Consider the following 12,693-nt stretch of genomic DNA (forward strand, 5'->3'; position numbering starts at 1 on the left):
TCGAACCCATGTCCCCTGCATTGGTAGGCAGATTCTTAACCACTGGGTCACTAGGGAAGCCCATGATGAGCGTTTTTAGTAGAGTTTCCTAGAAGTAAGATTAGGGGACAGTAGAGTATGGACATTTGTAAGATTCTTGCTTCTTCCTGGGAAATTCCATTCCAGATATATCCTCTCCATTTATTTTTCCATCCATAGTGTATGAAGCACTTGCCTTACCACATTCTGCTCAACATTACTTATAATTTCTTACATTGCAATGAATTTATTAGGAGTAAATAGTATCTGTGGTTTTAAGTTGCATCCTTTGATTATTCATATAGTTGACTTTTTTAGGTTTAATAAAATAATTTTTAAATGGAATAAAATTGGTTCCTCTTTTGTGGCTTTTCCATTGTTTTCAGAGGTAAATGGTATCTAATTGCTTTTTAAAGTTGCATTCCCTTATTAGTAAAGTTGAACATTTTTAGACACATTAAAATAGTTTTTAAATGGAGTAAAATCAATTCCTTTGTGACTTCTTCCATTATTTCATGCCTAGTGTATTACTTTTATAAATTGGAAAAAATTTACTGATATCCAGTTTTAAAGACTAAAAGTTACAGCCTCTGCAGGCCTGATTTTAAGCTGCCGTAGCTACTCCACAGGTAGTTGTGAAGGAGCAATGGCAGGTGACACGAGGTGGCACTTGAAGACTTTAAGAGCACATGTAAGTGGGTGTTGCCATCTTCCTCTTTCTGTCTCTAACTCTCCATTTCTCTCATCTTCGTTCACAACTGTTATACGTGATCCCTAGATATGGAAAGGATGTAGAGAAATAGAGTTTTTCAGAGCCGTGGAGGGAGCATAGATTTTTCAGGGCTTCCGAAGGCTGATGTGAATATTGTATGAAACACATCAAAGATATCTGATTCCCCTGCCATTTAAATGATTTGAATCAGCCAGTAAATACCATTAATTAAGGATCCTCTCTAGGCTGAGCCTTGAAATAAGCATTATGGTAAGCACTTAAGGCTAAGACAATAATGGAGAAAGAGAAGTTATCGTAGAGAGAGGAGACAGTGGGGCTGGAAAACCGCAATTAGGAGAGTCACTGATTCTACCCCTTCCCATATCCCAGGCTTCATTTATCAGTTGCAAGTGAAACAGGGATTAAAAGAGAACTAGTCTGCATAGGGAGCTATATTCAACATCCTGTGATAAACCATAATGGAAAAGAATATGAAAATGAATGTATATATATATATATATATATATATATATATATATATATATATATATAACTGAGTCACTTTGCTGTACAGCAGTAATTAACACAACATTGTAATTCAACTTTACTTCAATACAAAATAAATTTAAAAAAGAGAACTACTCTGTATTATAGTTGTGTGTTGTAATCACAAGATACTATTTGGAAACACTTAAATTAGATCTCTAGTTCACACCTTATACCAAAATAAATTCTAGATGAATTTAACATTTAATGAGTTTTCACAAATATCTTTTGTATATCCACTATGTGCCAGACCCTAGGGGAGGTGCTGGGAATACAAAACAGCTCTATGATTTCCATCCTTCATAGAGTTTACGGTCTAGTTGTAAATATTGCATAAGTAGACAAAATATGTAACTGCAATTCTGGATAAAACTTATGAAGGGAAACCATAGGGTGCTAAGAGAAAGAAGAACCAGGGTTGGGAGAACCTTCTTTGGGTAACGTAACCAGGAGAGGCTCCCTGAGATAATATTTAATCTGAGACTTTAGGAGTGAGAAGACACCACCCAGCTGCAGTGCAGAGAAAGATCATTCCTTCCAGGCTGAGGGGACAGCAGTCAAAAGACCATGGGAGCTAGAATACACAAGAAGAAACTACAAATCCATATTTTTATAACCATGGGATAGAGAAGGCCTTTCTAAATGTGGTTCCAAAAAAGCTGGGACCACAGAAGTTAGATAACATCAAAATTTTTAACCACTTTGTGGCAGAAACCACATAAAGTTAAAGACACGTGGTAAACAAGGCAAAATAGTTATAACTTGTATGACAATAAGTTATTATCTTTACTGTATAGAAAGTACTTAAAACAAATATAAGAAAGGTTAACCCCCCCAAAGGGGGGGGGGGAGAAGGTCAAGCAAATTCACAAAACAAGAAACACAATTGGCCAATAAACATAGGAAGAAATGTTACACTCCTCTTATAAATAAAGAAATGCACATAAAAATGATTCTAAGGTACCATTTTTCACTCATGAAATTGGCAAAGATTGAAAAGATTTTAATCTCCAGAACTGAGAAAGGTAAAGAGAAACAGGTACTCTATTTCCTGCTGGTGGGAATGTACATTGGTATAATTTTCCTAGAGGACAGAGAACAAGTCTTAAAAATATGCCATACTAACACATATATATGGAATCTAAAAAAAAAAATGGTTCTGACAAACCTAGGGGCAGGACAGGAATAAAGACGCAGACGTAGAGAATGGACTTGAGGACACGGGGAGGGGGAAGTGTAAGCTGGGACGAAATGAGAGAGTAGCATTGACATATATACACTACCAAATGTAAAATAGACAGCTAGTGGGAAGCAGCAGCATTGCACAGGGAGATCAGCTCTGTGCTTTGTGACCACCTAGAGGGGTGGGAGGGAGGCACAAGAGGGAGGAGATATGGGGATATATGTATACGTATAGCTGACTCACTTTGTTATACAGCAGAAACTAACACACCATTGTAAAGCAATTATACTCCAATAAAGATGTTAAAAAAAAAATGCCTACTCTTCACACTCAGCAATTCCACTTCTAGGAATTGATCTTTGGCAAACACTCAGTTCTGCAGAAAGGTTTAACTATGAGACTGTTCATTGTAATATATTCTATCATGATTAAAAATCAGAGGCAACCTCAAGAGGGTCATTCATACAATGGAATACAGTGAAGTCATTAAGAATGAGTCTATTAAATGTATATTTACTGACTTGGAAATATGTTCAAGATGTTAAGAGAAAAATGCAGATTAAAAACAGTACCTATGATAGGATTGCATTTTGTTTTAAAATATCCTATCTATGCATAGAAATGTCCTTAAAATGTTAATAGTGGTTATCTCTGAATGATGGGACATGTAAGTTTTACTTTCTTCTTTATACCTTTATATGTCGTATGACCTTTTTAGAATGAACATGCATTGCTTTTTACAATAAGAAAAAATAAAGCTGTTTTCCTATTGGGGTGGGTAAAAAGTGAGTCATTATGGCCCCCCTGGGCCAGAAGGGCCTGGAAGATGATCTTGTCTGTTTTGCTTCCTCAAGCAGGGCTGTTTGATCAGCATCACCTGAGCCCTCAGGAACAGGCCTAATCCCTGGGGAGGCAATATCCACCTCCAATCCCTTTCTATCCTTGGTTTAGACGCAGTCACCCCATCCACATAAGCCCCCTGCTCAATGTTTTCTCTTTTCCTGGGAAACAAAGCCCTTCGCGTGCTCTGATTCATCCTCCAGTTGGAGGCCAAGTCACCGGAGCCTCAGACACAGGTGTCTGGGGTGACACAGCGCGACACAACACCTCGAGGATAAGGGCAGCCCTTCCGCCTTCGAGGCTGTGAATTGTCAGGCGTGATTAGAAAGGTCACTTGTCCTGATAGCTCTCTGTGTTTCCCCGGAGAGCAGCCTTCCTGCTGGGAACGTTCTTGATTGTGCTTCCTGTTGTGGGTCCCTGCCTGCTCACTCCCTCCCTCCTTTACAATAAAGGAGACCCTAGCCTCCCCCCGGTCCTCAAGCATGAAAAAAAATGCCAGTGATGGCAAAACCTTGCAAAAACAGAGCAGCTCTCCGATTCAAGAAAGGAGAGAAAAGTGAATTTCTAGGAAAAGGGTCGCATGGTAGAAGAAGGAAACTGCATTTTTGGAGAAAAGAAATATGCAGCCTTGGGGAGTGTGTGGAAGTTAGGGAGGAGAAGGGTCGGAGGAACAGAGGAGAAGAGAAGAACACCCACCAAAGTCATATTAGTAGAACTAAAGCAGTGCACGACGCTACAAAGTACAAACTCTGAAGACTGAGGCAGAAGCTCTCAAATAGCTCTGTGCTCCTGGCCCCAACCCCCAGAAATGCTGATTCTGCCAGCCAGGGGTGCTGCCCAGGAATCTGCATTATAAAAGCACCCAGGGCATTCGGAGCAGGCTGTCTGTGCCCCCTGCTTTGATAATCCCAGTCTAAAGGATAAGGGTGAACACGTTTGAGGGACTAGGAGCTGGACACATCAGAGGAATCCAAGGGGTAGAAAGTGAAGGATGTGATGGGGTGGAGAGAGGAAGAATTGTCTGTAAGGAAAGGAAAGGGATGTAGTTATATAACCCTCTGGTTTCTTGAGCCCGGGCTTGTCCAGAAGTGGCTTCTGACCCCATCAGGTACATGGCGGATGTGAGTGCCCCCCAAAGCTATAATCTCTAGTCGGTGTCTTTAGAGAGGACCTGCATGCCAGTGAAACGTTGGCTGGACAATCGCCCTAGAGGAGAGCTTAAATGTGCACACTAATCGAGGGAGGTTCCTGCTCAAAGGCAGATTCTGATTCTGTAGTTCTGGGGCGGAGCCTCAGACTCTGATTTCCAGTACCTACCAGGTCCCTTCTGGTCCACCCTGGGTAGCAAGTCCCTCCAAGGCAGTGGCTCAAAATCCGGGCTGCCCAGTGCAATCACCTGAAGAGTTTTGGGAAACAGCTGTGTCCAAGCCCCACCTCCAGAGGTTAGGATGGAATTGGTGGGAGGCATCTGGATGTTTAAAGCTTCCCACCAAGGCTGACATCCACTACTCAGGGCATCCAAGGAGGGTTGTGGAGCCAGGCAGGGGTCTGGAGAAGGCAGCCAGGTAGTATTGCCTCTTCTTCAGTAATCGCTAATTAGGTAAATATGGAAACTCTGGATGTACATTAGAAAGTTCAGACATAGACTCAGACCCGTGGGCTTAAATATGGCTTCAACTATATTTTACACTTGAGAATAATAATTATAATTGTTATAATAATGTCGTAAATAGCATTCTCAAGTTTACAAAGTTCTTTCCCATACATTATAGCACTTGATCCTCATAACATCTCTGTGAGGTGAGACAGATATAACACACATTTTAAAGAAGGGAAAACTGAGGATTAGCTTTAATGCTGAGAGTTGGGTATCAGGCTCCATCTCAGACCTGCCTGAGTCAGAATCTGCATTTTAACAGGATCTTCAGGCGATTCATGTACACATTAATGTCTGAGTAACACTGCACACCACCTGCCTCCAATCCCCAGCTGACACCTGGAGGGTTAAAGCAAAGGTTCTTGGGTCACCTGAGGGTCTTTTAAAAAATGCAGTCTTAGCTCTTTTGAATACTATCTAATTATTCTTAGAGAGTCTTGGGATGAGGTCTGAACTAAAAAATATGTTTGAGAGCATTTAGTTCAGTCTTTGGCAAAATGTGGATGTGGATAAACCACTTCCAGGGACTTCCCTGGTGGCACAGTGGTTAGAATCCGCCTGCCAGTGCAGGGGACACGGGTTCGAGCCCTGGTCCGGGAAGATTCCACATGCCACGGAGCAGCTAAGCCCATGCGCCACAACTACTGAGCCTGCATGCCTAGAGCCCGTACCCCACAACAATTGAAGCCACCACAGTGAGAAGCCCGCACACCGCAACTAGAGAGAGCCCGTGCACAGCGAAGACACAATGCACCCAAAAATAAAAATAAGTAAATAAATAAATTTTAAAAAACTACACAATACACAAATCTTAATTAAAAAAAAAAGAAAGAAATACATTCTGTATTTTTCTTTGTAGCCTTTGGAAGGTTTCTTTGTAGCCTTTGGAAGGTTTATACAGTACAAAAAAAAAAAAGAAAAAGAAAACCACTTCTATTAAAATTACTGGCTAAAAAAAAAAAAAAAATCACTGGCTGTGCTTGTGAAACAGGCAGATTCCTGGGCCCCACTTCAAACCTCCTGAATCAAGAATCTGCATTCAGCTAGCTCCCCGTGTGGTTCTTACATTTAAGCCGAGAACCACTACCTTATATCTGTGGGAGAGAAGTAACATCAATATTAAATTGTTATTTTAGGGAGTAGACAACATTTTTATTTCTGCTTGGTTAGATCTAAATTATCCATGTTAATATGATGCCTTGATTTATGGAGGATGTTTTTCCTTAATTGCCCCCAGAGTGTGGGCAAGGCAGAGGGGACCATGTTGCACCTTGTCCACGGCTTTTGTGAAATATATGGGGGTTTGGGCAAGTGGAAAATGTGACACCACCAGCTAAAATGAGGTTTTAGGGATTGTCTGTGGGTTTTAGTATCTCTATTTTTGCCCCCTTGGTTGGCAGTGTTATTTTCTCATCTTTGTAGGCGTTTCTAAGGTAATGGGAATATTATGTGTGCATTTAGCTTTCATCAGATCTTGTCAAGGAAGTGCAGCAGGGAGGTTGGGCTCTAAAGCATTAAATCCAATTCCTGTGTTCACTAAACCCCTTCTCCTCTCATGAGGAACTGTTGGGGCTCTGATGTACATCAGCTTCCTGTTTCTTTTAAAGCAAACTCTTTTTACACTTCTCCATGGGCAGGTAAGGAGAGAAACAATATGACCAAGTCGTGTGGGGATGGTGTGAAAGATATGAATGGAAGAGTGAACAATGGACACGTTGCCTTTCCAGAGAATGTTGAAATTCCACGGTAGTTTGTGGTGCTGCAAGATGAGGGAAAAATATCAACCATTGCTCCAGCTGTCTGACACTGAGTAGGTAAAGAAAGCACAAGTTAAAATTACCAGAAAAAAAACTATAAATCATGGATGAGAGAAATTAAAGAAGGCAGAAATAAATGAAAAGACAGTCTATGTTCATAGATTGGAATGCTTAATATTGTTAAAATGTCCATACTATCCAAAGAAATCTACAGGTTCGATGCAATCTATCAAAACCCCAATGGCATTTTTTTTGCAGAAATAGGAGAGACGATCTTACAATTCATATGGAACCACAAAAGACCCTAAATATTTAAACCAATCTTGAGAAAGAAGAACAAAGCTAGAGGCATCATATCACGATTTCAAAGTATATTGAAGAGCTAAAGTTAAACAGTGTGGTACTGGCATAAAAACAGATATATGGACTGATGGGACAGACAGATCAGGGAGCCCAGAAATAAACTCATACATATATGGCCAACTGATGGTTGACAAAGGTGCCAAGAATACACATGGGGAAAGGATAGCCTCTACAACAAAAAGTGTTGTAAAAACTGGATATCTACATGCAAAAAAAAAAAAAAAAATTGAAATTGGACTGTTGTCTTACATTATACACAAAAATCAACTCAAAATGGACATTATACACAAAAATCAACTCAAAATGGATTAAAGATTTAAACATCAGGCTTGAAACTATAAAACTTCTAGAAGAAAACATAAGGGAAAAGCTTTATGACATTGGGCATGGCAATGATTTCTTGGATATGAAACCAAAAGCACAGTCAACAAAAGCAAAATTAGGCAAATGGGACTACATCAAACTAAAAAGCTTCTGCACAGCAAAGGAAATAATCAACAGAGTGAAAATGCAACCTACAAAATGGGAAAAAATATTTGCAAAGCAAAATGCTGGAGAAGAGGTTAATATCCAAGATATATAAGGAACTCCTACAACTCAATAGCAAAAAAACCCTTTGATTTTAAAAATGGACAAAGGACTTGGATAGACATTTTTCCAAAGAGGACATACAAATGGCTGACAGGTATATAAAAAGATGCTCAATATCATTAATCATCGGGAAAATGCAAATCAAAACCACAATGAGATATCACCTACACCTGTTAGGGTGGCTATTATAAAAACAAAAGATAACTAGTGTTATCGAGGATGTGGAAAATTTGGAATCTTTGTGCACTGTTGGTGGGACTGTAAAATGGTGCAACTCCTATAGAAAACAGTATGGAAGTTCCTCAAGAAATTAAAAGTAGAACTACCATATGATCCAGGGATCCCACTTCTGATATATACCCAAAAGAATTGACATCTGGATCTTAAAGTGATAACTGCACTCACATATCCACTGCAGCATTATTCACAATAGCCAAGATATGGAAGCAACCTAAATGTCCAATGATGGATAAATGGATAAAGAAGATGTGGTATATACATAAAATGGAATATTATTCAGCCTTTAGAAAGAAGTAAATCCTGCCATATGTGACAACATGGATGAACTTGGAGAACATTATGCTAAGTGAAATAAGTCAGTCACAAGACAAATATTGCATGATTCCACTTACATGAGATACCCAAAATAGTCAAACTCAGAGAAGCAGAGAGTAGAATGTTGGTTGCTAGGGGCTAGAGGGAAGAGGGAACAGGGAGCTGCTATTCAATGAGTATAAAGTTTCAGTTATTCAAGACTAACACATAGTGATCTACTGTACAACATAGTGTCTATAGCTAACAATACTGTATTGTGCACTTAAGAGAATAAGTCTCATGATAAGTGTTCTTACTACAATTTTTTAAAAAGATTACCAGGAAAACGAAGGGTTTTGGGGCAAGCAAATGCCACTAGCCCTTCCCAGCTGACTTTAGTTGCAAGCTGTGGAAACGACAGGAGGCTGCTCATTGGAGCATCTCCCCTTCTTGCATCAGGAAACTCACAAGTCACCCACAGAAAGCAGAGGGGTCTCCGTGTTTTTAGTCTCCAGGCTCCGCAAGTTAGTGCTTACAGCTGAGCAGCTCATCCCTAGAAGAATGTTATACCAAGGAAGGTGGGCAGTTCCTCGCGACCTCCACTGAGCAAAATGTAAGGGGAAGGGAGCCAAAGTAGAAGCATCTTTCAAGGGTCAGATGTGTGTCTCTCTCAGGCCAGTCGCTGCTCTAGGTGCTGGGGATATAGGAGTGAAAAAAGCGGACAGTACCCTTGCTCTCAGGTGATTCCGTCCAACAGGAGGAGATAGACCACACTCAAGTACTTTAAAATACATACGTCAGGGGGTCATAGGTGCTGTGAAGATGGTTAAATCTGGATAAGGGGATACAGAGTGATAGAATCTACTAGAGGGGGGTCCAGGGAGGCCTCTCTAGTGACAGGAATGAAGTGAGGGAATGAGCTGGGTGACGACCAGAGGGAGCACTGCTCCAGACAGAAGAGTGCAAATTCACAGACCCTGAGGTAGAAGCAGAATGGCTGAGCAAAGAACTACATGAAAGCTGCCATGAATGAGGAGAATGGCAGGAAATGAAACCAGAGAGGCAGCCAGGGACGCCATTGCTCAGGACCGGATTTTGAATTAGTTAATGGGAAGCACTTACAACTTAAGCAATTTCCTCCCCAAACTTTCATGATGTGACTAAGAGGAATCATCAAAACTACTTCTTTAGAGATTGTTCAAAACAAAGACATAACAAAAGAGCACGCAAAAATAAAAGTAACCATGTTAGGGAGATGGGATTATGGAATTTCTTTTCCTTTTTTTTTTTCCAAAAAATAAATTTGTGACTGCTGCAATGCTTCCAGAATATAAAATACGTTTTCCTAGAAACAAATCTACTACCTCAAGGGCAGGTGGTGCTTCTGTATCCCCAGTACTGGGAGTTGCACCCAATGCATGTCAGACACTCATAAATGCTCGTGGACTCAATGAACTGAACCTCTGGAGATGAGTTACACATTCTGTTTGGAGCAGGAGAATAAGAAACGCTCCAGGCCCTACCTGAATCAGGTCAACGTAATCCTGGCTTCTGCACTTCATCCAGAGTTTTGCTATTTTCAAATTAGCCATGCCTGTGGGGAGTTTAATGTCTAGAGAAGTACAATAATTTTGAGCAAAGAGATTACAGACCTTCTACTGGCCTTGCGGGAAACACAACAAGCTTGCTGCATGGCTGCCCACTGACATGTTCATCCAATCTGGAATCTCATATGAGTGTATAAACTGTATCACCAATCAATGCCTTGGTTGATTTCTTCTTCATCTCTCCAGTGTACTGGGTGGTGTCAGTGGAATGTTGAAAAATCTGCTTAGAATTTAGGACCGTTATACGACACAAAGGTAGATTCAGGGAACACAAGAACTGAACGTAAACAAATCTGTAAATTATACTAGCTGTTAAGGTTTCCCTCTTTCCATATTTTCTGGGAAATAAATAAGAAAGGCAGATGTCACATAGTAGCTCTTTTTGGCCCAACTCTTATGGGTTCTTAATTCTCCACCTCTCTTATGAGCATTCAGTTTAGTTAATAATAAAAGCATCTACTGATTGAGCACCTACTATGGGTCAGGTTCTCTGATTAACATTTCACATAGCTTAACTCATTTAATCCTATGAGGAAGATATTATCACACCCATTCTACAGATTGAAGTAACTGAGGCGAGGAGACATTAAACCGTTTGCTCAGAACCACACAGCCAGCAAGTGGGCAACCCAGGTTTAAAATCTAGGTCTACCTAAGTCCAAAGCCCATGATTTTTATCACCACAGATAAGGATGTATAGTGTAGCCTCTTTTCCTTTAAGTAAGATTTTGAAAAATTTCTCTGCAGTTAAGTAAGAGTAGAGAGGAATGGCTACATTGGAAAGCCAGAGCTGTAATACACAGTTCAAAAATAGAAGGTAGGGGTGAGACAAGAGGGTTCATTTAGACTAGGAAATAGACTTCCTACCTTTTGTAGGAGGGTCTTACCTCCTCAGTCAAAACTCTGAGGCTTCCCACAGTCTGTACTAACTACTTCCCACTCATCCATTCATTCATTCACTCATTCATTCAAGCAAATATATAATTGAACACCTTCCATGTGCCAGGCAACCAGGATAAAATGATAAATACAGTGTTCCCCATTTGTATTTGTACTTGAAACCTATCTATCTATCTATCTACTTATCTATCTATTTTCATATCTATAGCATTATCCAAAATAAATATTAAATTGCAATGCTGGTAAGTCCAAGGCAAGAGAGCTATGTGGTGCTATAAGAGCCGTGTAAAAGGGGATTGGTCTGTCCTTGAAGAAGCGATGTTTGAGCCAAGATATGAATGATGGCTAGGAATTAAGTAGTCAGAGAGAGGAGGGAAAATGCTAATAAAATTATCCAGCCATTCCTGCCCTCTTTCCCTCTCATCTTGCCATAGCAGAAACCTGAATCCTGTGAAATGGAGATGGGGCAGTACAGGAAATGGATCCTTCAGGTCTCATTCCTCCAAGCAAATGTAGCCCTGGGAACACTGAACATTGTATTCACTGAGGAGAAAGAAGAGACAAGGTGACTGGTGATACAAAACCAGAATAGAGACATTGTTATTTTATCCTCTGATATATCAGTCTTCTGGACTCCCTGGTGACACTGCTAATCAGAGACAGGACTGCAACTGTCCCATACACTGCATTTGTTTGATCTAGAAACAGATGCCTGTTCCTCTAGAAAAACCCAACCTTGGGCCAGGGCACCTGGTTTGAAGAGTAAAGAATGGGCTAGATTTCTACCCCTACTGACCAGCAACCCCCTCCAACCCAAACCGGTACTCTGTGAAAAATCATCACATCCATACATGGTGGACCTGTGGACAAACCCCTGTTATACAAGTCTCTGTAACTGAGACAGCTGTGAAACGAGGACTAGACTGATCAAAACTGTTGTGCACAATGATGCGTAATTAGGTGTGTGTGTGTACCGGTGAATAAATGTAAATTACCGAAGATGACTAGAGATGGCCAAGAGGAGTAACAGGAACGAGAATCAGCAAAGCCAGCTTCTCCTGGAATGTGTTACCGGACCAACTTTCCAGGAGACAAGGAGAAAGCAAGAGATGGACACCAAGCCACTAAGAGAGAAGAAAACTAAAACCACATGATTGGCAACTGGTGATGAGATGCCTGGAATAATCGGAGAAGTTGAAGGCTGAGGTCCCTGGAAACTGGTCCTATCCTGGTTTGGAGCAAAGGTGTTTAACTTGGGATCCACGAATGAGCTTCAGGGGATCTCTGAACCATGAACGCTATTTTTGTGGGCAGGGTTCTTAGCATTTAGATTTGAGAATCAAATGCTCAAATTAAGAACCACTGGTTTCAGGTTATTCAGATGACCTCTCTGCCTGGGTCAGTGTGTATTCTGTAAAGACAGAAACATCTTGTCATGAGATGCCCTGAAGAAAACAAAGCCATTTGCTATTAAGGCCAAAGAGGTCATAATTTTCCTTGAGAAGGAGCTACCAATGCTTCCAAGTATCCTTGCCTTCTTGTATGGAATTAGACTACCCTGCCCATAAGAACCCAATGATACCTCTTTGGGAGGCTTGGGTTTTCTGAACCAGTGTACCTAAAACTGAATAAGCAAAGTGTGTTTACCATTAGGTGTTTAAGTTGGTACTCCAGCAAGTTACAGCCATATAATTTCTGCCTCCTCCAGATTATCATCATTAATTTTCTTCTTCTTTGTAATCATTCAAATGATTAGAACATGGAATAGAATGGATGAGAATCTGGGCACTGGAGTTCTTCAACCTGGAGTTTAAGACTTGGCTCTTCCACTTAACATCTGGAGAAATCGGTAGGTTATTTCATCACCCTGAACTTCAGTTTCAGCATCTGGCAAAATGGGGATAATAACTGTACCCACCTTAGAAGGTATTGTGAGAATAAAATAATTAAATTAATCCATGTAAGGTACTAGTGTAAGTGCCTGA

The 12,693-nt window shown here is 40.6% G+C and overlaps 1 protein-coding gene across 6 annotated transcripts in view; it reads right to left on the reverse strand.

The window, feature by feature from the left end:
• The window catches only part of MARCHF4 (membrane associated ring-CH-type finger 4), a 109,736-nt gene that overhangs the window by 51,606 nt on the left and 45,437 nt on the right, over positions 1-12,693 (reverse strand). The window lies entirely within an intron of this gene.

The sequence above is a fragment of the Balaenoptera physalus genome, assembly GCF_965194825.1.
Source record: "Balaenoptera physalus genome assembly, chromosome: 6".
Classification (NCBI taxonomy): Eukaryota; Metazoa; Chordata; class Mammalia; order Artiodactyla; family Balaenopteridae; genus Balaenoptera; species Balaenoptera physalus.